The sequence below is a fragment of the Hipposideros armiger genome, unplaced genomic scaffold (genome assembly GCF_001890085.2).
Source record: "Hipposideros armiger isolate ML-2016 unplaced genomic scaffold, ASM189008v1 scaffold_39, whole genome shotgun sequence".
Classification (NCBI taxonomy): Eukaryota; Metazoa; Chordata; class Mammalia; order Chiroptera; family Hipposideridae; genus Hipposideros; species Hipposideros armiger.
The window spans coordinates 3,473,870-3,499,241 of record NW_017731389.1 but is presented as its reverse complement, the minus strand read 5'-3'; the positions used below and the strand labels follow the sequence as shown (position 1 = coordinate 3,499,241).

At 38.2% G+C, this 25,372-nt stretch overlaps 1 pseudogene; it reads right to left on the bottom strand.

The window, feature by feature from the left end:
• Positions 1–14,928: 14,928 nt before the first annotated feature.
• On the bottom strand, positions 14,929–15,861 carry LOC109380626 (5'-AMP-activated protein kinase subunit gamma-1 pseudogene; annotated as a pseudogene).
• Positions 15,862–25,372: the final 9,511 nt, after the last annotated feature.

The window sequence follows — 25,372 nt, the reverse complement described above, 5'->3', positions numbered from 1 at the left end:
TACTCCAAGCCCCAAGGCCATTGCCTTCCTACTGGCTGTCCCGACTGCCTACAAAACCTCCCCCATCAGCCTCCTCCATTATCTCTGTCTGGTTAACACCTATTCATCCAGCAAGACTCCATTTAGAAAATGCATCTTTAAGGAAAACTGCCTTGACCCCTTTTCTATTAAAATGTGGTTTGTTGCCCTTTCTTTGTTCTTCAAAAACACCCTGCAGCATCCCTCTAATTATTTTGAAGACTAGCTCCACAGTTTCTGCAATTCAGAAATCTTAAAAATTACAAAACTAACAACCTAAACCAAACTGATGTGAGGCTATATAGTCTTTATTCCAGTTACTGTGTTTTAATTATGCTTTAATTATTTTTTAATTATGGAGTACTGCCCCAGACCTTTTACGAGTGTTATGTAATATACTGTGTGTGCACCTCATTAATGTTCTAAAAATTCAGAATTGTGAAACACTTCTGCTTCCAAGGGGTTCAGATAAGGGATATAGACCTATGTAACCATTGCTTTCCTTGTCTGTCTGCCCCTGAAATCAAAAGCTTCAACTGTATCTTTTTCAGTCCAAATACCCCGTATCTAATGCAATGTCTGGCTCAATAAAGGTTTGCTGAGTAAATTAAGAGTATATTTATGAACTTGGACAGACTTTCATAGGACTGACTCCCAAGGTCGAAACCTGACACCTCCTGCTTCCTGCATGACTATCTGTCCTCTGGGCTACCCTATACCTTGCACGCACATCACATTTCTCATTGGATAGTAATTGTTTGCATATCTGTGTCTCCAGTGAGACTGAGCAGGTTGAAAGCAAAGATGATGATATAGTAATCTGTGTATTTCCGGGTTCACAGTCCCCAGCACAATGGCAGGCACGTTATATACTGGCTTAGTGCATTTTGTTGAGTGATATAAGGTAGAAAAGAACAGAAGGGGAGAGAGGAAAGAAGAGAAGATAAAAAAGAAGAATGGAAGAAGTCTGGGTGAAGATAATTTAATCTCCACTTAGAGGACTGTAATATTATGTTCCAAACTCAGTCACTTCACAATATGTCAGTTTTGTGCATCAACTTTCTCACTTATTATTTTTATTTAAATTAACTTACTTTTATCTAAACATTTATTTGTATTTTTTTCCCATGGTCCCTCACTATCTACGACACCCACAACATTTAGCCCGGAGAAAGGAAGCTAACACTTTATCTTCCATAATCTGTTTTCATGGACTCAAAGACTGTTAAGATCTGGGAAAGACTTTAGCGGTAACTGAGTGCAACCCTTGATTTTACAGATGGAAAAACAGAGCTGGAGAGAGGTTAGGGTGTATTTGCCCAAGTCCCACAGGGAAATCATGGGTGAGTCCCTAGTTCCGCACTTTTTGTACCTCTCTTATAACACATCACCCTCCTTCCCTTCCCAGAAGAAATCACTTTCCCAAATTTTTCTTAATTATATCTTTGCTTTTCAATTCTCGATCCTTATTCCCATGTTTCTCTTCCTATGACCATTTTTAGCAAAACAAAAACAAGGGAAAGGAAAGAGCATAGGGAAAGAAAAGGAAGAGAAAAGGAGATGGGTAGGAGGGGGGAGAGAGAGAAGAGAAAGGGAGGGAAAGGGGAAAGGCCTAAACGTTTATTTTTAGAAGATACATTATCTTGCTATGTTCATGAAAAATCACATTCACTTGTACTAAACAGATATGATGAACACAAAATATTGTTAATGTCTTGTTTTAGTCTATATTGTGCCTGAGGCCCTCCTTCTCTCTGTTAAAAAATAAACTTAGCAAGTAGTAAAGGGGGCATGAGCAGTGACACTAGATGCAAACTGTCTCCTCAGTGTTAACAGAAGGGGTGAAAAGAACTGAAAAGTAGTATCTTATTGTATGATTCAATATTATTTAATACATTGTTGTTAAGTCTCTTATTATTATCACTGCAAGGACCACCAGTCGGAATAGGACTGTATGAACGTTCCTCTCTTTCGCCCTGCTTCTACATTTATAATACGTCTCCACAACTTCGATTAGACACGCCATTGCTTCCAGAGTAGTTTCTATTATCATTACACTCTAACTCATGATTATGTTTACACAGTTGGAATTTCTCACCTGAACATTAGCATGAAAGAAAAGCTGACTGTTTTCATGGTGTCTATAAAATCTGCGCTAAACAAGGAAATAAGAGTTAATGCAAAAAAAATTGTCTCCCCAAAAAAATTGTCACCTGGGAGACAATTTTTTTTTTAAGTTCAGGAGATTATGGTTAGTGAATATGTTTTTGTTTCATGAAATAAGCAAGTAATAGAAAAGCATTTCTCAAATAAGAGAAATATGAATGTGTATTTGGTTACCACTACCCATGGGAACTGTGATTGTGTATAGAAATGTGTTCCTTAATTTGCAAATTTTATGAGGGAAAACAGTTCACCAAGCACAAAGTTGAACCAAAGTGTTTACTCTCTCGTGGTTTTTGGCCTTTATTTTTATTTATGGTCTCAATTGGGTAGAATATCATATTTCTAAGTATTATACAATAAAGATGATGGTTTCGCAATATTTTTATCAAGGTCAAATGGAATGAGAGTATAATGTGTATTTATTGAGTTTTGCAATCCCATGTAGAATATGGTTAAATACCTTATTTTATAGTGTCTACTTCATTACTTAATTTCTTAAATTTCAAAAACATTTGAAAGGAAATAGAGATTATTCTGATATCTCTTATGGAATGAGAAACACTGACTCAATATATTTGAGGTAGCTAATTATTTATTTTAAAAATTCAATCACAAAGTAGTTTATGAAATGGGATAATAAACTTCATAGTAATAATGAACTTCATAATAATAATAAACTTCATAGTAAAGTTACAGAAAAGATCAGTATGGTGAAGTCTACTTTATGTCCACATTTTGATTGTAATAATTTTTCATCAATTCCTCTTACTTTAGTCTGGGATTTCAAAAACATATAAAGTGATGGTAATATGAATATTAGTACTATCAATCTCAAAAATACATATAAAATGTAACATAAAACAGCACTAATTAGCAACAGGAAATAAATAGGTAACTTTCAGTCACTTATTAATAAGGAAAAGCAGCCTTGCCTTATTACGCTTGCCTGAATTCCCAGTGAAATGAGCTGTGTAAATTCTAGTTGAGAGGGCTTAGAAAAGAAGAGAGAGACTCTCTCATGTTCATTGGCATGGTAAAGAAGAATAAAAGAGTGTCACCTTAAGACAAGATTTGGGAGAATAAAGAGGCACAGACTTTCAGTCAAACTATTTTCTTCCTCCTTACACACTCATTTTAGTCCCCCTTGCTTCCTTCACTCCACCCACTCTGCTTCAGCTAAACCAGAACCAAGCTCTCTTTATTTATGTATGTTTTCATCTTTGTCCTGAACACAGGGAAAAAATAATCATGAAGCTCTTTGACCGAGTGCATATACACTTCACTCTCAGCTCCAGTGGAATTGCTTGTTTCAGTCTTTGTGTTTTATAAAGAGGTTTTCTAATGGTCTTATGTGGGACTTTTGCACCTAGGAATTCTAATTGTATACCACTGTGTGATATAGGACCTTGAACTTCCAATCTGAGTTTTTAAATACAAACCAGAAAATGAATAAATAAATTGGATTCGATGAAAATTGAAACACACCAACACAATTCCCCAACTAGCCCCAAAGGCACCCTCAGAGAGTATCAAACATTTCTGGTCACTGGGTATTCTATAGGTCATTTTATTTTGCCACACTCTTCGCCTTGTCCACTCTTTCAAGTTACAATATATAGCTTGCTTAAATTTCACATTGAAAATTTTGGAGAGCCACATGAAATGCTTGTGGACACTCTGAGGATGCTGATATCACCATACTTAGCGATCACCGACTTAGTAAATGTGATAACTAGAGAAACAGTCCTCATAATCTTGAGCCCAGTGCTCTCCCTTTTTTACATTATTTCTGCTTTATCTTTGGAACACATACTCTCTGAAGCTTGCACGTATAACTGAGCAAGTTTCTATACTGCAAAAGGGTGCCATGTCCGAGCGTCACTCACCTCACCATTACAGTCGAGTTGAATATTTATATTAAATTTTTTGGCAGATGGCAATTTAGGCCCTAAAAGAATGAATATGTATTTTTAATGTTCCCTACTGATGGAGATAAAGAGTCTTGAAGAAGAAAGAGAAGGTCTTTCTTTATTCACACAGAGATACACACAGCTCTGCAGCTCTTCTCCACAAGGAAACATTAAACTCAAAGTCCCCTGAAAGCAAGGACGGTGATTTTCGTGTTTACCACTGTATGTGCCAGCACCTAGCACTGGACCTAGCACATGTTTGATGCTAAATTAATATTTGTTGACTGCCTGGCTGAATTCTGTATTTTATTTATGGCTCTTCCAATTTATTGATCTAAGTCTTTTCCATTACTCTCTCTTACACGGAATTAATAATATATAGTGGATTACTTTAATAATATTATTGATGAATAGAATGGAAATGTAGAGATACTATATAAATGTTACATGATATTATTGGTTTGTTTATGTGCCAATGACATTTAAAATTTATTTCAAGTGCTTCCTGTTATTAATCACCTCTTTACAAATAGGGCCTTCTCTTTTGCAGACATGCCAGTAATATTTCCCTGAATGCACTGGTGGATTCCCAGGTGGATATATTGGGCTGTCCGAAAAGTCATTTTTGGAGCAAAAAACATAGAAAAAATACATCATGACTTTTCCGACAACCCAATAGTTCATCTCTCCTACATTCCTTCTCCTGTTCATTACAACCTAGATCAGAGGTCAGCAAACTTTATAAACGGACAGAGAGTAAATATTTTCAGTTTCATAGGCCATACGGTTTCTACTAATAACTACTCAATTTTTTAAAGTAAGCATATCTAACCAATGGGCATGGCTATGTACCAATAAAATTGATTAACAGAAGTAAGCAGTGGGCTGAACGAGCCATAGTTAGCTGACTCCTGATCTAGATTGCCAGCATCCTATTCCTTGGCTTTGTAGAATGTCACTTAGTATGTGCTAAGCACTCTGTTTTACCCAATTTAATCCTCCAAAACAAATCTCCAAGATGGGTATTATTATCCACTTTTTATGGGTGAGGAAATTAGGGCATAGCAAGCTGCCATGACCAGCTTTACCTCGCTAGTTCAAGTCAACTGGCCAGATCTGTCTGTGTGAAAACTCCACCTTATTCAAAGGCCACCATCTTCCATCTGTAATATTGCCATTGCATCCTAACTGATCTTACTTTCTTCTCTCCTCCCTACAATTCCCTCGCCTTACAGCATCAACAATATATAGAAAAAAAGTGTCTTCCTTCCCAGTAACCCAGAGACCCGAAAAAAAATTTAATTTTCTGTCTTTGAACAAAAGAGTAAGGAAAGAAAGATGGATTCTCAGCTGCAAAATCATTACAAGAGAAACTGACAACTTACTGGGTGACACCAGTAGAAATTTGTTAAACTAGTGAAAAAGCAATTTAGGACCCCCCTATCGGAGGTAGGCTGCAGTTCCCTTTAGTCATGCAGTGTGAAGTGCAGTGAGAGAGAATTCCATTCCCTGAAGTCAAGGTGTAAAATATGAAGAGAGGTAAGATACTCATATAGCATTCTGCAAACTTACCAGAGGCAGAAATTCCTCCTTATACCTGTTGGGATGTGGATCTAGGGCAGTGCTTCTTAATAGGGACTATTTGTTTCCCAGGACACATTGGCAATGTCTGGAGACATTTTTTATTTTTATTTTTTTTAGCTGAGCCATCCTACCACCTGTTGGCAGCTCAGCGGCAGCTCAGCTTGGGCCGGGACTCCAACCTCTGTTGCTCAGAGCTCACACTCTTGAGCAAGCTCTTAACCAACTGAACCACTCGGCCGGCCCATCTGGACACATTTTTAATTGTCACAACCTGCAGTGTTGCTACTGGCATTTAATGAGTAGAGGCCAGGGGTGCTACTGAACATCCTCCAGTACACAGGACAGCTCTCCACAAGAATTATCTGGCTCCAAATGTCAGTAGTGATGAGGTTACAGAACGCTGCTCTAGGGTAAGGTGTCCTGACAGCCCCCACCTCAATCACAGGTTAGGTATCTGTCTTCCTCATGAAAACCTCATGTCTGCAGGCAGCAAAAGTTCCACTTTTTAGTTAAAGTGATTGAGAGCAATTATAAGTGGTTGGTGGTGACAGAGACAGAGGTAAAGGCTGATGAACAGATTCGCAGAAGAGATAAATCAAGTAAACGTGTAGACAGACAACCCCCAATCTTCTGCCTCTCTTTCCGGTGCCTGAAAATCCAGTTCCCTTCTTCCAGTTCTTCCCTGGTATGTGGGCAATGACTGACTTCACATCAGCAATTCCAGCATGGCAGAGGGGTGGTACTGAAGATGCATATAGCTTTGGGATGAGAAATGTACTATTTAACCAACCACTCTGAATGTCAAACACAAATTACACCCATCCTGAATCACCAGCACCATTTATTGTTTAACTAGTGAAAGTAAAACCTATTCATTATAAAAGAAGCCCTGTAATGAACTTCTCCATGACCTTGTGTGATGAGAAATCCAAGAGCCTAGTATTTTCCACTTAATATGTGCCAAAAATGCACTGTGTATTAAACATAAATTTCTATGTACTTCCTATTCAGAATTGCCCAAGGCTACCAGGTGTTCAGTTAAGAGTTTTTTTAATTCAATTCATTAAAGGTACAGAAGAAATAAAAATCTGATTTTACCCATCTCTGAGATCTTTCCCCCAAATTGCTCATCCAAAACGTAATCCCCCCCCCCATTTTTGGTCCACTTAATTAGTAGTGATGATGTAAAAATTTGCAGGTAAAATATAAGTTTATTGGATTATTCTGTTAGCTTTTATTGCTCTTCTAATTAGAGTTGGGTAACATTTCTAAGTTTGTCTTATTTTTTCAAACCCCTTAACTAAAATTGTCTGGAATTTAATCTCTAATTAATTTGTCTACATATTTCTTCACTTCACAAGCAAAGTGATTGAGATAAAAAAAATTGGGGTATGGTTTTCATTAATTTTATAAATTGAAATTAGAGCAGTTATAGGTTTTTGTTTTTTGGTTTTTTTCAGCTGGATGATTTGACTCAGTCTTCTTTCAGGACATTTTTTTCCCCTGATCCCCAGCTAGTCACTTCTTAGTGCACTTGGAGAACTTTTGCTTTGGCCTCTGGGCCTCTGGAGATCATGAAAGATAAGCCCATGTATCTCTCTGTTTTTAAAGAAGTTTTCAAAATTAGAAAGAAGAAATGTTATGAATATACTTGGTCATATATTTATTTGGTCTGATAAAAATCACAAGGGCTAAAATTCCCTCTGAATAAAAAAATATAGACATACTTCGAAGCTTGTTAATTTTTTCTGGTCTACTGAGTAATGAGTTATAATGAGGAAATTACTCTGACTGCACAAGGCTACCAGAGCCAGTGAAAGGAATTTGTGTGCCTAAGCCAACGCAAAGGGGACTGGCCTAGTCACAATTATTGCAATTACTGTTAAGAATGTCAGAAAACAGATATGACCTGAAATGAGACTTAGTTTTCTACTAAATGTAACTATTTCTTTTTTCTCTGATCTTGCACACTCACACAGGCTTGCCTGTGTGCACGCGTGCACACACACGCGCACACAGACACACACACTTCTCTTTGTACACAATTTCTAAATCTCCATTCTTCTGGCTACTTTAATTGACTGGTCCACATATCAATTGGTAGGATTCTTACCAGAGATGTCTTTTCTCAGCATTGTAAGTGGGTTCCTGTTATTAAAAATATTGCCTGGCTTACCTTTCTTCTCCCCGCCTTTACTGTCAGCTTCATTCTTACTCATCCTTTAAAGCTCAGCTCAGCCACTGCCACCTTCTCACTTAGTAATGGCAAGGACAGGAAGCGCAAGTCACTGAGCAAGCTGGCTAGATGGTTCCAAACCCACGGTGAGTGAGTGTCTACCATGTCCCCAGTCTAGGTTTTTGATTTCTGGGTTTCCTTCCAAGCAGAAACATGTGAATAGACTATGAGGGTCATTTATAACCACATGCTTTATTAGCTTACACTGACTCTGACCAAAAACAGTGGGGAAAACACAGGTGTGTGGCACCAGAAAACTTTCCCAAGTGTAAAATGAAATTAATCCTGCGTTTACATAAACTACTTTCTTCTCTTCCGTGACTTCATTATTTGTTTACAGCACAGGCCCCTCCCAAAATCATCCCCTGACTTTCTTCCAAGGAATGCAAACTAGTTCAAGATCCCTATGACTGTTTATTTTATTTGCATATAGGTTTTCTCATTATGGTATAATTACCATAAAATGATGATCCCCTTGCCAGGTCAACCAGAACTGGATAATGAACAATGAAACTTCGACTAATCCTTTTATTTCCTCACCTTGTTTTGCCTCCCTCTCTGTAAGGCTGCTCTCTTTCATGTTCTGGCTAACCTGTAGTTTCTCTTGAAATTACTGAATATATTGCTTCCATTTCTACCAGCCAAACTTGAAATCCTTCCCCTCCTCTTAGCTAAAACATTGCTAACCCTTCTCATTCAACAAAGTGTAGATAAAGCAAGTAGACATTCCACATAGAGAGAACGCAATATGATGTGTTTAAAGAATCACAAGTTGTTTGAATCTACCAGAGCTCAGAGATGTGATAGATCAGAGAGACTAAGGCTGTATTGTGAAGAAAGTGGAATAGTATGCTAACAGGTTTAGGTTTTATTATCTCTGTGATGGAAATCTACTAGGCAATTATAAGGAAAGTAATAACATGGTTATGGAGATTGAGGAGATACTGGAGAGAAGACAGCCAGTTAGGCAGTTTCTGAAATAAATAAAGGAAAAGGTAGAGTGTACATGTCAAATTAGCTGTGGCTGGGGAAGAAAACCATCAGTCAAGATCAACATTGAAATTTCTAGCATGGGTGAAAATGGAGAGACTGTATTTGGTGGAGGAAGATATTTGAGATTAGATGCCTGTGGGAACTCCAGGTGGAAATAACCAATAGGTAGTAAGCCTAGAGCTCAGAAGAGAGGTGAGGATTGCAAATATGCATTTAGTCATCCCCATTACATAGGTGGTAGCTGTAACCTTAAGGTTCAATAAGACCATGCAAGGAAAGAGGATAGAGTGAGAAGAGGGTGCCCAGGATGAAATCCTGAGAAACGTGATGGGGAGAAAGAAATCAGCCAGTGAAGGAGGCTAGGAAGCAGAAACCAATGCTAAGAGGAAACCGTTTATCATAGAGAGGCTGGTGTTGGGGAGGATGCACACTTAAAATAAAGTTTCAAAAGAAAAAGTTTTGTGGGCCTGCCGAGTGGCACGTTGGTTAAGAGCTGGCTTGGGACGCCAGAGGACTCCGGTTCGGATCCCACATATGAAGGCCAGTGACACTGCCCTCTACAGCTAAGATGCTGAACAACAGCTCGACCTGGAGCTGGGCTGCCGTGAGTCACCTGCCACGGGCAGGTGCGTTGCCATGGGCTACCGTGTGTTGCCAGCAGCCAGTGTGAGCAGCCAGCAGCCACTGTGAATGGCCATCCAGAAGCCGTCGACTGATCTGCCTCGTCTGGGAAGAGCGCAATGATGGTGCCAACTTGGGCCAGTGAAGCAACGTCCTCCACAACTAGACTGAAGAACAAAAAGGACAGCAACTTGTCTGTTCCCCTTCCTCCAATTCCCCAATAAAAAAAAAAAACCTAAAAAAAAAAGAAAAAGTTTTGCTAACAATATTGAATGCCTAAATTTAAGTCACCTAAAATTATGTATGTGTAGCAAATAAATACTTCTGGTCTGACTTTTCCATGTGTATGAATAATGAATCAAATAATTTTATTTCTGTAAGTTTACTTAATGAACTTAAAGGTCCTCCCCCCACCCCCCAAACCTATATAGCCTTACCTTCTAGCTTCAGTTTTGTTAAATGGCCTATATGTGTTTGTATCAATATGTAAATACTATTTTTGTGCCACTGTCCTCTAATTTATCACTCTTTCACTACAAAATTATTTAATGGAACTTTACCACGTTACTAGAGCCTGTCCTATCCCTGTGGATTCAGAGATAAACAGTCTCTGTCTCCTGGCCCACATAGTTTGCATTCTTGTCATCTTAAATTAAACAACTAGAAGTCACAAGGAGACTGAGAGGCAAAGCTGAAACAGAGGGCAGCCCAAAAGAGCTGTGCAGGTAAAAAGCAAACAGCTGGGGGCTGACACGTCCTGACCAGTGCTTCCCTCCCCCACCCCCGTGACATTCCCTGGACCCAGTTACACAGTCTAAGGAGTACTTTTCTTGAAAACAGCTTCATCCTATAGTTCTTGGAGGGAGAAATAAGTAATTGTGGTTTTCTAGTCCCTGGGGCTATCTATCCTAGGGCTTATTCGATTTACCCAACAACCAGCATGTGAAGTAGGTGACACTTCCAAGAGAATAGGAGCTTACAGTCTAAAATAACTAGACACCTATTTAGAAAGAAAAATAACATGCAATTACAGATGTTCTCAGAAGCAGTATTAGAACAACAGACAAAGAATTTAAAACAAGCCGAAAGCATATACTAAAAGAAAAAAAATATTATCAGTATTAAAAAACTTATTTTAAAAAGAAAAACAAGTGGAAAAAAATGTTATGGGAAATACAATAGATGGGATAAATAGCATACAATCGATGAAATAAATATGAAGAGAATCCAGCTGGGAGAATTAGCATATTGGAAGATTGGATTAAGGAATTCTCAGCAATGGGAGGAGAGCAAAAAATCAAAAGGAAGTATTAAAATAAAACCAGGTAATATGAAAGAAGTATAGTTGCTAACATTTTGGTAAAAAGAGTCATCAAAATAGAAAAATAATAGATATAGGAGGGGTAAATATATGAAGAAATAATGGAGATAAAATCTTCAAATTAAAGAAAGATAAAAGACCTAGAATCAAAAAACCTATAAAGCCCCCCAAAATAAGAAAGAAGAATAAAATTCTTCACCTGGACTTATTGAGTGAAATTTTAAAATATCAAATCAAAAGGAAATTCTAAAATTTTGCAGAAAGTGTAAATAATTCTTTTTTTTTTTTTTTAAGGAAAGACATTCAGGACCTAGAATGTTTTATACAGCTGAAATATAAGGGCATGGTAAACATACTCTCAGGTATATAATGCCTCAGAAATTTTACCACAGAAAGACCTATCCTGAGAACAGTTTAAATAAAGTCTGAATAAAAGGAAACAAGTCTAAAAAGTATGCAAGATATAAAGATCTTGAAATAGTTGGTAAAGTTTGTGTTTATCTTAAAATATCTGTATTGGTTTTCTTTTGCTGCTATAACAAGTTAGCAAAAATGCAGTGGGTCAAGAAAACACAAATTAATTATCTTACAGTTGTATAGGTTAAATTCCAACACAGCCTCGTTGTGATGAAATCAAGGTGTCGCCAGGGCTGGATTCCTTTCTGGAGGTTCCTTGCCGTTTCCAGCTTCTAGAGGCTGCTGTTGCATGCTTTGGTTCATGGCCCTCTCCTCCATCTTCAAAGCCAGCAACCTTGCATCTCTCTAGCGTTTTTTTCCAGGTGGCCACATTTTCCTCTGAGTCTGAGTCTCTGACTCCATCTTCCACTTTTAAGGATCCTTGTTAATTTAAGGACAGTTGATTAGATTGGGCACACCTGAATAAAATCAGGATCCTCTCCCCAGCTCAAGGTCTTTAACCTTAATCACATTTTCAAAGTCTTTTTTTCCCATGTAAAGTAATATATTCACAGGTTCCAGGGATTAGGATATGGACATCATTGGCAGGTCATTATTCTGCCCACCATAATGTCTGGGGAGAAAGAGGAGAGAAAGAGAGAGAGAGAGAGAGAGAGAGAGAGAGAGAGAGAGAGAGAGAGAGAGACTATGAATGAATACCCAGAAATACCCCAAATTTAATATTCTAGATATTAAAGGATGTGAGATCATGCCAAAATGGCAATATATAGAAGAGAGAATTAAAATCAGCACTGGAAATGTGGTACATATTGAACTAATGAACTATGATTATAGAAATAAATCCATATATATTAATAATTACAGTAAATATAAATGGACAAAACTTGCCAGTGAAAAGAGATCATCATAGTGTATAAAATCAAAACTGAAATCTAGAAACCTTATTTAATCAAATCTTACATGCCATTGAATCTAAGATGCATATTTACACATTTTAAAAACACACTACTAAATAAGTCTGGGTTAAAGAAAAAAATTATACTGGAAATTTAGAAATAAAATCGAGGATACTGCAGGGGCTCCTGCTTGGAAGGTTGGAGTAACAGGTGCTGAATTTATCCTCTCACCTAAAATAACCATCAAAAATAATAAAGCACAAAATATATGAAACAACAGTTTTCAAAACACTGGACTTCAGGCAACTTAAAACAATGATCCTTGAGAAATGGGAACCCAATGGGGCAAACCCATTGATTGCTCCAGTTTGCTGCCTTGAGAGTTTCTAGTCTGTGGTGCAGGGAGGGAAAACCCAGGCGGAGCCCAGTAGACTCCCTGAGTTGAAGAGGCAAAGCTGAAAATCCAGAGAGACAGACCAATGTGGTATTCAGCATTCACAGAATCGAGCTCTGGGGAGGAGAAAGATACACAGAGACCCCTGGAGATCTGCAGAGGGTCTCCGTTAAGGATGCATGACAATACTGACCAGTACATGCATGTGAGGAAACTAGAAGAGGGCAGGAAAAGAACCATCATGATGGGTAATTTTACGCATCAACTTGACTGGCCTCTGGGGTGTTCAGTTATTTGGTCAGACATTATTCTGGGTATGTCTGTGAGGGTGTTTCTGAATGAGAATAACATTTGAATTGGTAGGCTGAATAAAGCAGGTGGCCCATGACATCACACCATCATTTGAAGGCCTGAATAGAAAAAGGCTGACCTTCCCTGACTACAGGGGAATTCCTTTTATCTGGCTACCTTTTGGGCTGGGACATTGGTCTTCTCCGGCCTTTGGACTCAAACTGAAACATTGGGTCTTCCTGGATCTCGAGCCTGCCAGCTTTTGAATCAGAACTTACACAATCAGACCTCCTGGGTCTCCCGCATGCTAGCTGCAGACCTTGAGGCTTCTCAGACTCCATAATCACGGGAGCCAATTGTTTATAATAAGAATGATAATAATATAATTATGTAACATAATTAAATAATATACTGACAGTACTATAATTATAGTTCCTTATAATAATGTTATATAGAATGTGACATAAATACACCCCATTGGTTCTGTTATTATTGTATTATTTTATGTATTATGTTATATTATTATTGTATGTAATAATACATACATACATTCTATTGGTTCTATTTCTCTGGAGAAGCCTGACTAACACAATCACCCCAAAAAGATGAAAGGGAATAGTACCTGATGCTCACCTAGGGTTTGAAATAGTGTCTGCTTCCACCTTCCAGATTAGAACACTTCATGATTTCTGAAGCAACAGGAAGATACTTAGAAGGGTCTTGCCTCACAAACGGGAAATAATTAGCCCTAGACTAAACATAGCTCTGGTCCTGTCTAACAAATCATAAAAGCAGGACTAGAAAGGATCAAACTGTTTCCAAGGAACTTACCTGCATCTCAGAACAAAGCTCAGACATTTTTATAGGAATACAAAAGTATCCAGTCGGCAATAAGGTAAAATTCATAATGTCTGACACAGTAAAATATTACGAGTCATGCAAAGAAGCAGGAAAAATACAACCAATACCGAAGAAAAATATTAACTGAACGTGAAGTAGAACTGACGCAGAGGTTAGAATTAGCAGAAAAATCACATTTAAACAGTTATTTTTACTGTATTCAATAAGTTCAAAAATTAAAACACTATACACCAGGGGTGCCCAAAAATGTATATACATGACTTGCATTCATCCTTTGTTATCAGTATATATTGAGTATTACAATTTTAATACAGTTTTTTCCTTTCTTAAAATGCATATACTTTTTTTGGCACCCTCTGTATATAAAACAAACTTTATAGGATACAGCAATAATGATGTTCTGAGAGTCATTTTAAGTATTAATACTTGAATTAGGAAAGACCAGGTGCTAAAAGTTAAGGCATAGGAAGAAAGAGATAATACAAATAGGAGAAGAAGCAATAAAATATAAAACAAAGATATAATAGAGAATGTTAACAAATCAAGCATAAGTCCTCGAAAAACCAACAAACAAAACAGATAAACCTCTAAACAAAATTATACCAGAAAAAAAGAGAAAAATCACAAATAAGGAATATATTTTTCTGCGGTTCCTGTTAATTTAATTAGGTTTATCATGAAAAGCAATAACCTCAGCTAACCACTCTGCTCTCCTCCTCCACCTAAGCCCTTCATATGCACACAGCACAGGAACTCAAATGGGAAGAAATGCCACTAAATGGACTCAGCCTCCTCCATACAGCATGAAACAGATGAATACAAATATTTTTATGAAGACATTTGTCATGCTATTATCTTAGGGTGAAGTCAGGGACAGAGATAGAGACAAAGGCTGGGTGAGGCCTGGGCTCCCTTAGACACCAGAATTTGCCCGAGGGTCACAGAGTCCAGAGTTCACCCGGAACAGGGGGCTATGCCTAAGAGGACAGGGGCTAGGATGGGCTGGGCTGAAAGTTTTCCTCACAAAAAGTTTTGCTACCCTGAAGACAGGACGGCAAAAAATCCATCCCCCTTCCTCTCCTAACCCCTTCCCCAGCTCCCAGGTAGAAGGGTAGAGGGCTCCCAAGCAGAGAACAGAGTCACAATTCTGTGCTTCCCAGAGCTTTGGGCAGGCAGTAAGTGGGCATATCACTGGATGCTGCCTGACCCCTTCCCCCAGCTCAGGGCTTCTCTCCACCGGTGAGCACCAGGGCCTGTAGCATGGCCGACAGCGACACAATTCCCTGACCATAGCATGCTCATCCATTACTACAGGTCAGAGCACCTCTGCTGAGTCTCATGCAGGCAGCCCTTGAGAACACCCTCAAAGCAATGTGATCGATGTTGCAGGGCTTTGGTCATAGACACATCTGGATTGTTGTAGGTCCTTTCTGCTGCCATATTGATAAGATCAAACTCGCACTTTCTCATCCACCACCAGCAGGGCTGAGATGGTGCTGTACAAAAATGCCCAGAGCCACGTAGGTGGGGATGTTGGTGTGGACTGTAGCAATGTTGGCATAGGTACCAGTCTGTAGCTCTCCCAGAGACTTAGACATGAACCCTGGCTAGGCGAACTCAGTGATAAACAATGTGAGGAACTTGAGGGTGCACCTGTAGACGAGGATGTACCACGTGTTGCCTGATTCAGGGTAAATAACTGGCAGCTTGTGGATCTTGTTTCGAATTAATGAAGAGACAGCATCACACAAGCTGGCATTAGGAGAAATACGCAAACAAGTGGTTTAAAGGGGTCATGTGGATACACCTCTGTCCAAGTTTCTATCTTGTGTTCTTCCAGCTTGCAGATCTGTACCAAGACTGATTTACAGTAATGGTGCAGGCTATTGATGAACTTGGATGATGGTCAGCATGCCCACAAAACTTTGCTTCTTACTATTCCACAAAGGGGCAGTTTGTACACCATTAGTCACCAAAGCAAAGAAAGCTTTCTTCACCTGCAGGGAAGTATCAAATACAACCAGTTGGAAGCTTCTGGGGTCATAGCAGCAATGAGACTTCATGAAGGAAGTATACACACCATTGTTGGATTCTGGGGTCTCTTGAGGATGCTCATTTTCCACAGCTGGGAAGGTGTCTGAAGACGTGACCACCTCCAATGCAAGAGGCACCCACTGGCTTCCAGGGGCATTACTAATTAAAACAATCTATAGAAATACTGGAAAGGTAAAATGCCATGAGAACACTATTATCACCTATAAGCGAACAATTTGGAAAATTGGACCCAATGGACAAATTGCTTCACAAGTATAACAATATGCAAATCCTTCCAGGATTAATGCGTATTAATATGAATCCTTGGAAGGATTCACTTCCAAGCTCACTCGCTAAAAGGACTATTTCAGTACTTACTCTTGGCAGGAGAATTAGCTCCTCACCCAGTGTGCCTCTCCAGCCATGGCCCATGTGTCCTCAGGGCACAACAAGCTAGGAAGGGAATTAAGATCCACCTGGTGAGCAGAAGCGCATCAAAGAATCTGTGGCCATATCTTTAAAATGGAAAGAGCTGGGAGCTGCCAATTAAATGAAGTGGGCAGTCTGCATCATGTCCCTCTTCACAGAATGCAGTGTGAGCTGCACAGCCTCGTGATGAAGTGTCCTTGCCAAACATGTTTAAGCTGAATTTCACCAAGCCTTCAGAACTAACCTTCAGTTACAAAAGATATTGTCTATAGTACAGAAGATGTTGGAACACGGTAAATGACACCATAAGGAAACAATCATATGTATCATGGGGGAATTGTCTCAAGATAACGGGCTTCAAAATAATATCACGAGAAACAAAATAAAATAAGAGGCAGAGGACTGTTATCATAGACTAAAGAGACGTAATAAATATAATTCAGATATCTTGATAGTATCTCACATCTTAGTTTTTAAAAATCTAGAAAAGACATTTTGTGGGAAATTATGGATATTTAAATGTGAACAGGATATTAGAGAGTACTATGGAATTAGTACTACTTTCCCTAGGTGTCATAGTGGTGTTTTGGTTATGTAGGGAAATGTCATTCTTAAGAGATACATGGCGAAGTATTTGGAGTAGAGTCATCACGTCTGCAATTTGCTTGAGAATGGTTCAGGAGGGGAAGAGACAGATATAGAGACAGAGGGAGGAATGAAGAGCGGGAGAAGATAAAGATAAAGCATATTTGATAAAATAATAACAAAATGATAAAAATTGGTGAATCTGGGTGAAGGGTATATGGGTTTTGTTGTTACTATCAACTTTTTTTTAGGTTTATATTTTTTAAATAAAAAGTTGAGGGGAAATACACACACACACAAGCATGCTCTTTAAGTCTGTACAGATAAGACAAAACTAAAAATGCAAGCAAAAGAATGATGATTCAGGATGGCTGTTACCTGGGGTTGGGTGGTGGCAGAATGAGATGGTGCAAAGATGATCACGCATATGTAAGCTGCTGTTAAGGTCCCAGTTTCAATGTTGGGTGTGGTTTCATGGGTACTTACTACATTATTACTATAAGTTAATAATTATACGAATAAAGTGGCCGCAAATGCACCAATGATGACATTGTGTCATGAACCAAGGATTATGTTAATTCACTTCTGTGTTCTTAAAGCACTACCAGCCTACTCCCACAAAACCCTGAGAATAACCAAATATCTGGAGTGGAAAATTCTAGTGATGGGAGAAAAGCTGGACTCACACCTATTTGAGAATGAGCTGTAAATTCTTTCATTCCCTTCATCTGAGGCTAATACTTGTGGTGTTCCAAGAATAATGAACACCTATTTTAAATAATCTACTATGAACCAATGATTCAACCTTGTTTAATCACATTCTGATTTAAAGCAAATGATACACTTCTGTTCTTTAAGGAGACACTAGTAAGAATGAAACTGTCATTAAGATGCACAATATAAGATGACTACATAGATAATTCCTATTTATCCAAATTGGTATTAATAGCCTTTCCAAAAATTTATTATCTTAATAGAATACCATTTATTTTAATGCACATAAATGGGTTGTTGCGTGGTGGTAGAGAAGATGAGCTTTGAAGTTGCAAAATCCTGGATACAAGTCTCTGTTGCTCCTCTTACTAGCTGTCTGACACTAGGAAAATTATTTAACCTCTCAGATCTCAGTTTCCTCATCTGAAGCTGCATATGCACCAATAGGATTGTCACATCTTTAAAGACAGTCCATTTAAAGTGCTTAGCACAGTTCATGGCATAAGTCTGGATGTTACAAAAGGTAGTAGCTATTATTACCATACTGAATTACATAAACTGATTTACTTTATCTGCCTGTGTACACACACACACACACACATACACACACACAGACATACACAATTTCCTACCTATTGAAACAGTTATACTGTTTATTATCAAAAGCTTAAATAACAAAACAAATACATACACAAAGCTCAGGGAATGGGGGAAATGAAAACACAATCTCCTTAACATTCTCTTCATTTTTCGTTAAATGATTGATAAGGCTACCTCGGCTCTAGTATTTTATTATTCTATAAATTCTATGATTATTAACTTTGCAAGTGTTTAGAAGCCATTAAAATGAAGATAAGTTTGTTTTTAGTTTTGGAGTGTTTTCATGCTTTTAAAGATGAAAGAAGGTGTCCAACTTGAACAGACATTTTTATGACTTTAACAAGTTAATAAAGCTTCTATTTCTATACTAGAACATGCCTATTCGATATTTAGTAACACACAGTACTGTTCAAATATGGACATATTCTGCTTTAGACTTGTTTATTCTGCTGGCCTCTTTGGGTACACTTTCTTAAGCTATTAAGGGAGGTACTTATAAATTTTAAAACATACTATATTTTACTCCAGAGATATTTTGCTTGTAGATAAATAACAGATGCATTCTAGGAGTCCCGATTTCCTTCCTTCCTTCCTTCCATCATTGTTTCCTTCCTTCCTTCCTTCCTTCCTTCCTTCCTTCCTTCCTTCCTTCGTTCTTTCTTTCATCCTTCTTTCTTACTTTTTTCTTTTAACAAGTTAAGGTAATTGAAGAGAGTTATTCTGATTAAAGTTTGAATATATAGTGATCTTTGCACTGTGAAGTCTTGGAAAGTGTTAGTTAAATGGCAATATCTTGAAATTGTAAGTAAATTATTAACTGCAGTGTATTTCTCCTTTGGTGTGTGGTCAATGTAAAATAAACATAAAGTTAGTTGGATGAAAATGTGTTTACATGACCACACATCCCATCACACTAAGGAAACAAGTCTGCATATATTTCCTTCTAGTATAAGTTTATGCTTTCTAACTTTGCAATCACAGTGTATGTGTCTGGGTGTGTGGTATTTGATTAAGGGAAACACCACAATTATCTATTTAATCATTTCCCTACTAGAGGTCTAGATTGGCACTAAATATTTATTATAGAAACTGTTGTAATAACTTTTTTCAAGTATATGACTTTATTTATATAGAATTATTCCCTGTGATAAAATAATGTTACAGAATATACTAAATTAAAAAACAAAAACAAAAAACCAGTATGGACATTATAGCTCTTTATTGCTATATTACTTTCCAAAAGGATGTGTGTATATGTATATAAAATATAGCAACATATATAACACAGTAATATATAGTTTAGAATATTAACTGTAAATAGTATACCAAAGACAGGCTTTTTGCAACTTAAATTATCTAACTAAGAGTACACACCAGAATTAATTCTATCAATCCTTCTTTTGCTCTTTTTCTTTTTTTACTGTAATCAATAAGAGACTTGGATGTAATATTCAATTTAAAAGAAGAGTTTGCATTCAAGGCTCTAATAAGATATTGTTTATTACAAAAAGGCTAAATGTCAACTAGCTTTGTGTCTTGCCAATCCAGTTTTATTGCCTTCAAAAAATGGGCACCGTGAATTTACTAACTTGTCTAGAGCTACAACCCACTAAATGTACTTGTCATATTTTTCTTAGCCTTGGAATAATTGAATTAAGCTTGCAATCATTACAAAGTATAAACAAGAAGAAAAACACTTGGCTTGATACTTGGGTTGATAGCAGCTTCATCAATTTTACCAATATGTCTCTACTACCCTCTAGTGGAATCATAGTCATAATGTCCTTACAGCATTGCCTCCGGATTACACACACACACACACACACACACACACACACACACACACACACACACACACACATGTGTGTGCATGTGCACACACATATGTAGTTTTATAAATTTCAGCTTTATAGAATTTGTCCCAGCCTTAGGTATTATACGCTCCTGGAGGAAATTACCTTTTAATTGGTATTCTGGCTCATCTCCTTTGCCACATTAATTCTTTCTGGAAAGTACAGCCAGATTAATCTATTTAAAGGAAAAATGCAATCCTATCACTCCCCTGCTCAATAAAAAACCTTTGGTCATTCCCACTGGACTGTTTGAAGTGCTGCTTATAAGCTTCCCCACAGTGACTTCCAAAGCTCTTCACAATATGAATCCAACTCTCCCTTCTACCCTTCTACAACCCTTTACTCCCTATACCCACTCTGCCCTCTGGCCAAATCCCACTGATGAATGTTCCCCAAACCAACCCTGTGTTTTTCCACTTTCTGCCTAGAATGCCACCCACCTAGTCATCTCCACCCCACCAACTTCCTTTTCCCGTTTCTGTTTGCCAAAGTTGGGCTCATATTCCAAGACTTATTTCAAATGCACCCTTGGTTCAGCTTTACCAAGCTCTCTTCATAAATCCTCCGTAAGCCAGGTACCTTGCGGACACCATTGTCAGTTGCGTAGGCTGCTCCCTTTGTCTGAATGTTCTAGTCTGGCTCCTCTCCTTCATTTCCCATTTAAACAGACATCAGCTTTCCTTCTCAACCTAAGGCATTAATGAAGCCTTATCCACCTCCTCCAGAGATTCCCCCGCTCTCTTCTGTGACCCCATTGCAATCCATTCAAGGCTCTGTTTCAGTATCTACCAACATAGCTATTTTTGTAACAGGTAGTGATCAAAATGATTAGAACAAATCATACGTGTGAAGTGCTTACTGTGGGCTAGACATTGATCTAAGTAAATGCTACATGGATTACCTCAGTTATGCTCAAAATGACACAACTAGGTATTATTATTATTATCGTCGTTTGAGTAAATGAAGCGCAGAGAAATGAAGTAGCTTGCCCAAAGGCACTAATAAAGGCAGGAGCCAAGATTTAAAAAGAATTGAGCCCAGGCAGTCTCTGGACCCTGAGCTTTTAACCACGACGATGGCACAGCCACACCAGAAAGGCTTTGTCAGGCAGGATAGCACTGCTCGATTGTCTCTCTTCTTACCTCTCATTTTTGAGTCTGTGGTTGGGATTGGCTGTGGAAAGAATCAAATACGATGCCTGGGGTAGGGGGAAGGTTTTGTTTAGCCTTGTTGATTGAAAATGTCTACTTTCCTCTTTGCAATTCTTTTCTTTTGACTTGTGTCTTCATCTAGACTCAAGGTTTGGAAGATGAGTGCTTGGGCTTAATCATGTTATCAAACGTTGAAACAGCAGATGAAGGCTTTCCTTTTTTTTTTTAATCTTATCTGAGTGTGACATTACTTTGTAATCCCATCGTGCTTGTTTCAAAATACCAGCTGAAGGAAGGTATTTAATGAATTAAATCATTAGCATAAAAGAAGTATAATCATTTGGTGTATTTTTCTCATCTCGCCCCTTCTCTCAAGCTCAAGGAGGACAGATAGTCTAATTCATCTTTGTATTTTTAGTAGCCCCCAAATAATGCCAGGCAAGTAGAAGACATTCAAATATCTGGTGAATGGAAGTGACAGAGTTTAATTTTCTGTCGGACTTCAGTATCACATTACTGGTATAAAATGATGCACCACCAAGGGTCAGATAACTGCTCACAAAGAGGCCCTTGGACACAACAAGACATTAAAGTGGTCTGCCTCATTTTTGCGGAAAACATAAATTATGTTTCATATTAGTTTAGCAGGAAGAGGATGCTATCATAATTTTGCTCTTTGGAATTTGTGAATTATAGTAAACATTTCAAATACTGCAGAATATTTCATGACAGGAACCCCCAGGTCTGTATCATTCCAGATGATGGTGTACTGAGTTAAACTAGGACTTTGTTTAACACCGTTGGAAAACAAACTTTTATATTAATTCCTTTATTTACTGATTGAAGACCTAGTCATAATCTGTTGCCCTGGTTCATTGTTCATTGGGCTGACTCTAAATAGACAAAGATTTAAAGAATTACTCGTCAAAATAAATTTTTAGTTCTGACAGAAGAACCTATCTTGGGCATAAGCAGTATTGTGACAAAATGTAAAAGACATTAGGGATCCATAAAAAATATCAAAAATATCTCAGAGATTTAACTAACATGACAGCCCTGATCATTTCTTCTTGCTCCAATATGTATAAAATTGTCTGCCAGTTTGAAAGTCAAATTCACCATGAATCTAATGAAACTTCAGTGTCAGGGTCCAGCCTTGGCACAGGCCCTTTCCAGGGCTCTGAGAAGGGTGCTCACATGGTCATGTGTTTGTAAATTATGTAAAATAAGGTATTTTTATCACAATCGGTTAAGGTCGCTGTTACTTTCCGCTTCAACTCCCCATCAGTCACACTTCCCCACCTGTCCAGTGGCTCTGGCAGGACCATGAACAATGGTGAAATTCAGCTCAGGGGAAGCTGAGTTGAGGATACATTTAGTTTAGGATTAGCGGCATCTAGTTATTTACCCACCACACTTCCAAGTTACTGCCACCAGTCCTAACGTAGGAATGGCTTCTGGGAATACTCTGTCCACCCATTGACTCTCTTGGCATCTGGACATGAATGTATAGGGTAAGAGAGGAGAAGCTAACCTGTGGGAAGCCCTTCCAATTATAAAATGTGTAAAATTATATTATTATCTCATGTAAACTGAGTTTCTCTTGTGTCAGGAATATGCTTGTTAACACAGCATGGACAATTATAAATACATCAGACAATTTTTGAAATCTGGAATATTTAGAATCACTCAAATTAGAATTTTCCAGAATTCCTGTGTCTGTAAGGCACAAACTTAGAGCAGTAGTACAGACATGTATGTGAGATAAACTTGATGTTTTCTCAAATTTGACAGAAATTCTAAAAATATACATGACATGATCAATAATGATGTGAGAAGCCACAAAAACCTTTTTGAAGTAATCATTCATAAAAAGCCAGTTTGAGTTAACCATACTAAAGGAAAGACTGGATTATCTTTTCTCTCTTAAAAGAAAATATTACAAAATTGTGCTGTATAAAGAGACAAAGATAAATAGCTCATCAGCTGGGTGGACATTTAAAATATGGATTCTAAAAATTGTAGACCCCCCAATGTAGGAAAAAGGCATTATAAAGATCTGTCAGGCAATTAATAAAATATATTTTTAATGGATTTTTGTGACTCGATGGTATTTTTTAACTTTTAAAATTTTGTACCTTTGTAATTTTTTATTCTCAATATGTATTCCCCATCACACTTAATTTTGCATTTTTTTATTTAAAAAGGGCCCCTCATGGAACCTTTATCTGCCTTCGGCCATGTGTGGCCACATGGGTGTCCCATGGTACATTACAATCCACGTGCCCAGAGCGGTACTTCACCCCCACAACTGCCCTATAACCTCCCTCCAGATAGTAGTGGCATCCACTCATAGCCAAGCCCACACCCAAACCATCCCTGATGACTCTTTCTCCCTTTTTCATCACACCCAATCGAACCCCTAGGTCTTGCAGTCCTAGCTTCTCAAAATATCTCATCATCATTTCCTCCTCTTCAAGCAGACCCACTAGACACTCCTCTAGTCCAGCACCTGTCGGGATTGCTGCAGAGCCCTCCACTGGCTTCCTGGCCCTGATGCTACCTCACAGTCCCTCCTCTCATCTTCTCTTTAGTAACTTTTCTCTCCTAACTCCCACATCTGACTATGTCACTCCCCTACTCCCATTTTTTTTCCCTTCAATTTCATCATCCTACTCAAGTCCTTTAGCACAACCCAGGAAGGCCTTATGAGAGATATGGATACCTGACTCCCTAGCATTATTTCCCTGACTCTTTCTCCAGCCCCCAGACTCCATTTATATTCTGGTATTGTTAATTAATTTCAGCTCATCAAACATGCCTTGTCATTTGCTCTCCATGGACCAGAAATCTCTCCCTACTTGTGTGTCTGCTTGGTAAACTCTTCATTCTTCCAGACAGTTCAGATGCCACCTCTGCTGTGAAGTCTCGTCTGACTCTCCTGCCTTCCACTACACCCATCCTACTCCTAATAACCAGCATTCTCTGCACAGAGCAGGCTTTACCTCCTGCACTGTAAACATTTGCTCCTTACCTGGATGGGAAGACCCACATCTATTCACCTGGTATCCTGGATCCTCACTGGTCCCAAGGTTGATGAATGAATCTCTCCTTCCTTCCCCACTCCCAGTTCCTGAAATTCCAAAATGGAGATGGGTTGACACAAGTGCCTTCAAACCATGGATAACAAAATGTTGATAGTGATCTCTCTTTCACTCTCTCTTGCTGGGGAAATGAGGGTGGGGCATGGAGGTTGGATATGACAAGCTTTGTTATAGAATTGTTTGAAAAATTTACCCCAAACACCTATTACTTTTGTTAGAAAATTGCCTAACTCAGGAATAGCCATGGTAGTTCAGTGTTTTCAGTTGTGATAAAAAGATCTTGAAATTATGTCTTGCTTTTTCCATCATTTTACTTTTTGAATTAATGTAAAGGAAGATCAGTCTTTTCCTTTTGGATAAATTTTTCAGCAACTTCTATGAATTTTATCCAGTAGCAACAGACACCTTGGCAAGATTCATTTATTCATCCATCCATCCATCCATCCATTCTTGGACTAGGTAATATACTCACATGGTTCAAAATTCAAAAGATACAAAACTCTCCCTCCCACCTCCATGCCCCAGTCACTCCTTAACTTCACAGAAGCACATTGTTATTAGTTTCTTGAATCTCCTTCCAGGATATTTTATGTAAAGTAGTCCTCCCTTACCTGCAGGGGATATGTTCCAAGAATCCCAGTGGATGCTTGAAACCTCGGATAGTACCAAACCTTATACATATACTATGTTTTTATACATACATGCCCATAATAAAGTTTAATGCCTTTTCTGTCTTAGCTAAGCACTTACCATGCATTGTGACCATAACTTTTGCAGTTTGAGGTGCGACAGCAACACTAGCATGGATGTCTATTTCCTTCCTCACTATTTCATGGGTAGAAGATTTGTTCTTACTGTAGATCTTAACAACCTCAGCGTACAATTTTTTCTTTCCTTATAAAGTCAAGAACTTTCACCTTTTCACTTAAAGGAAGCACTTTATGGATTCTCTTTGGCATGTTTGAATTTGAATTGTCATTATCACTACTCTTGTACTTGGGGCCATTATTAAGTAAAATCAGAGTTATCTGAACACAAGCACTGTGATTCTGCGATAGTGGATCTGATAACTTAGACAGGTACTAAGTGACTAACGGGTATGGGAAGTGTCTACAGAGTGGATATGCTGGACAAAGGGATGATTCACATATGAACTGTTTATTTCGCAATATTCCATTTAATATTCTCAGACCA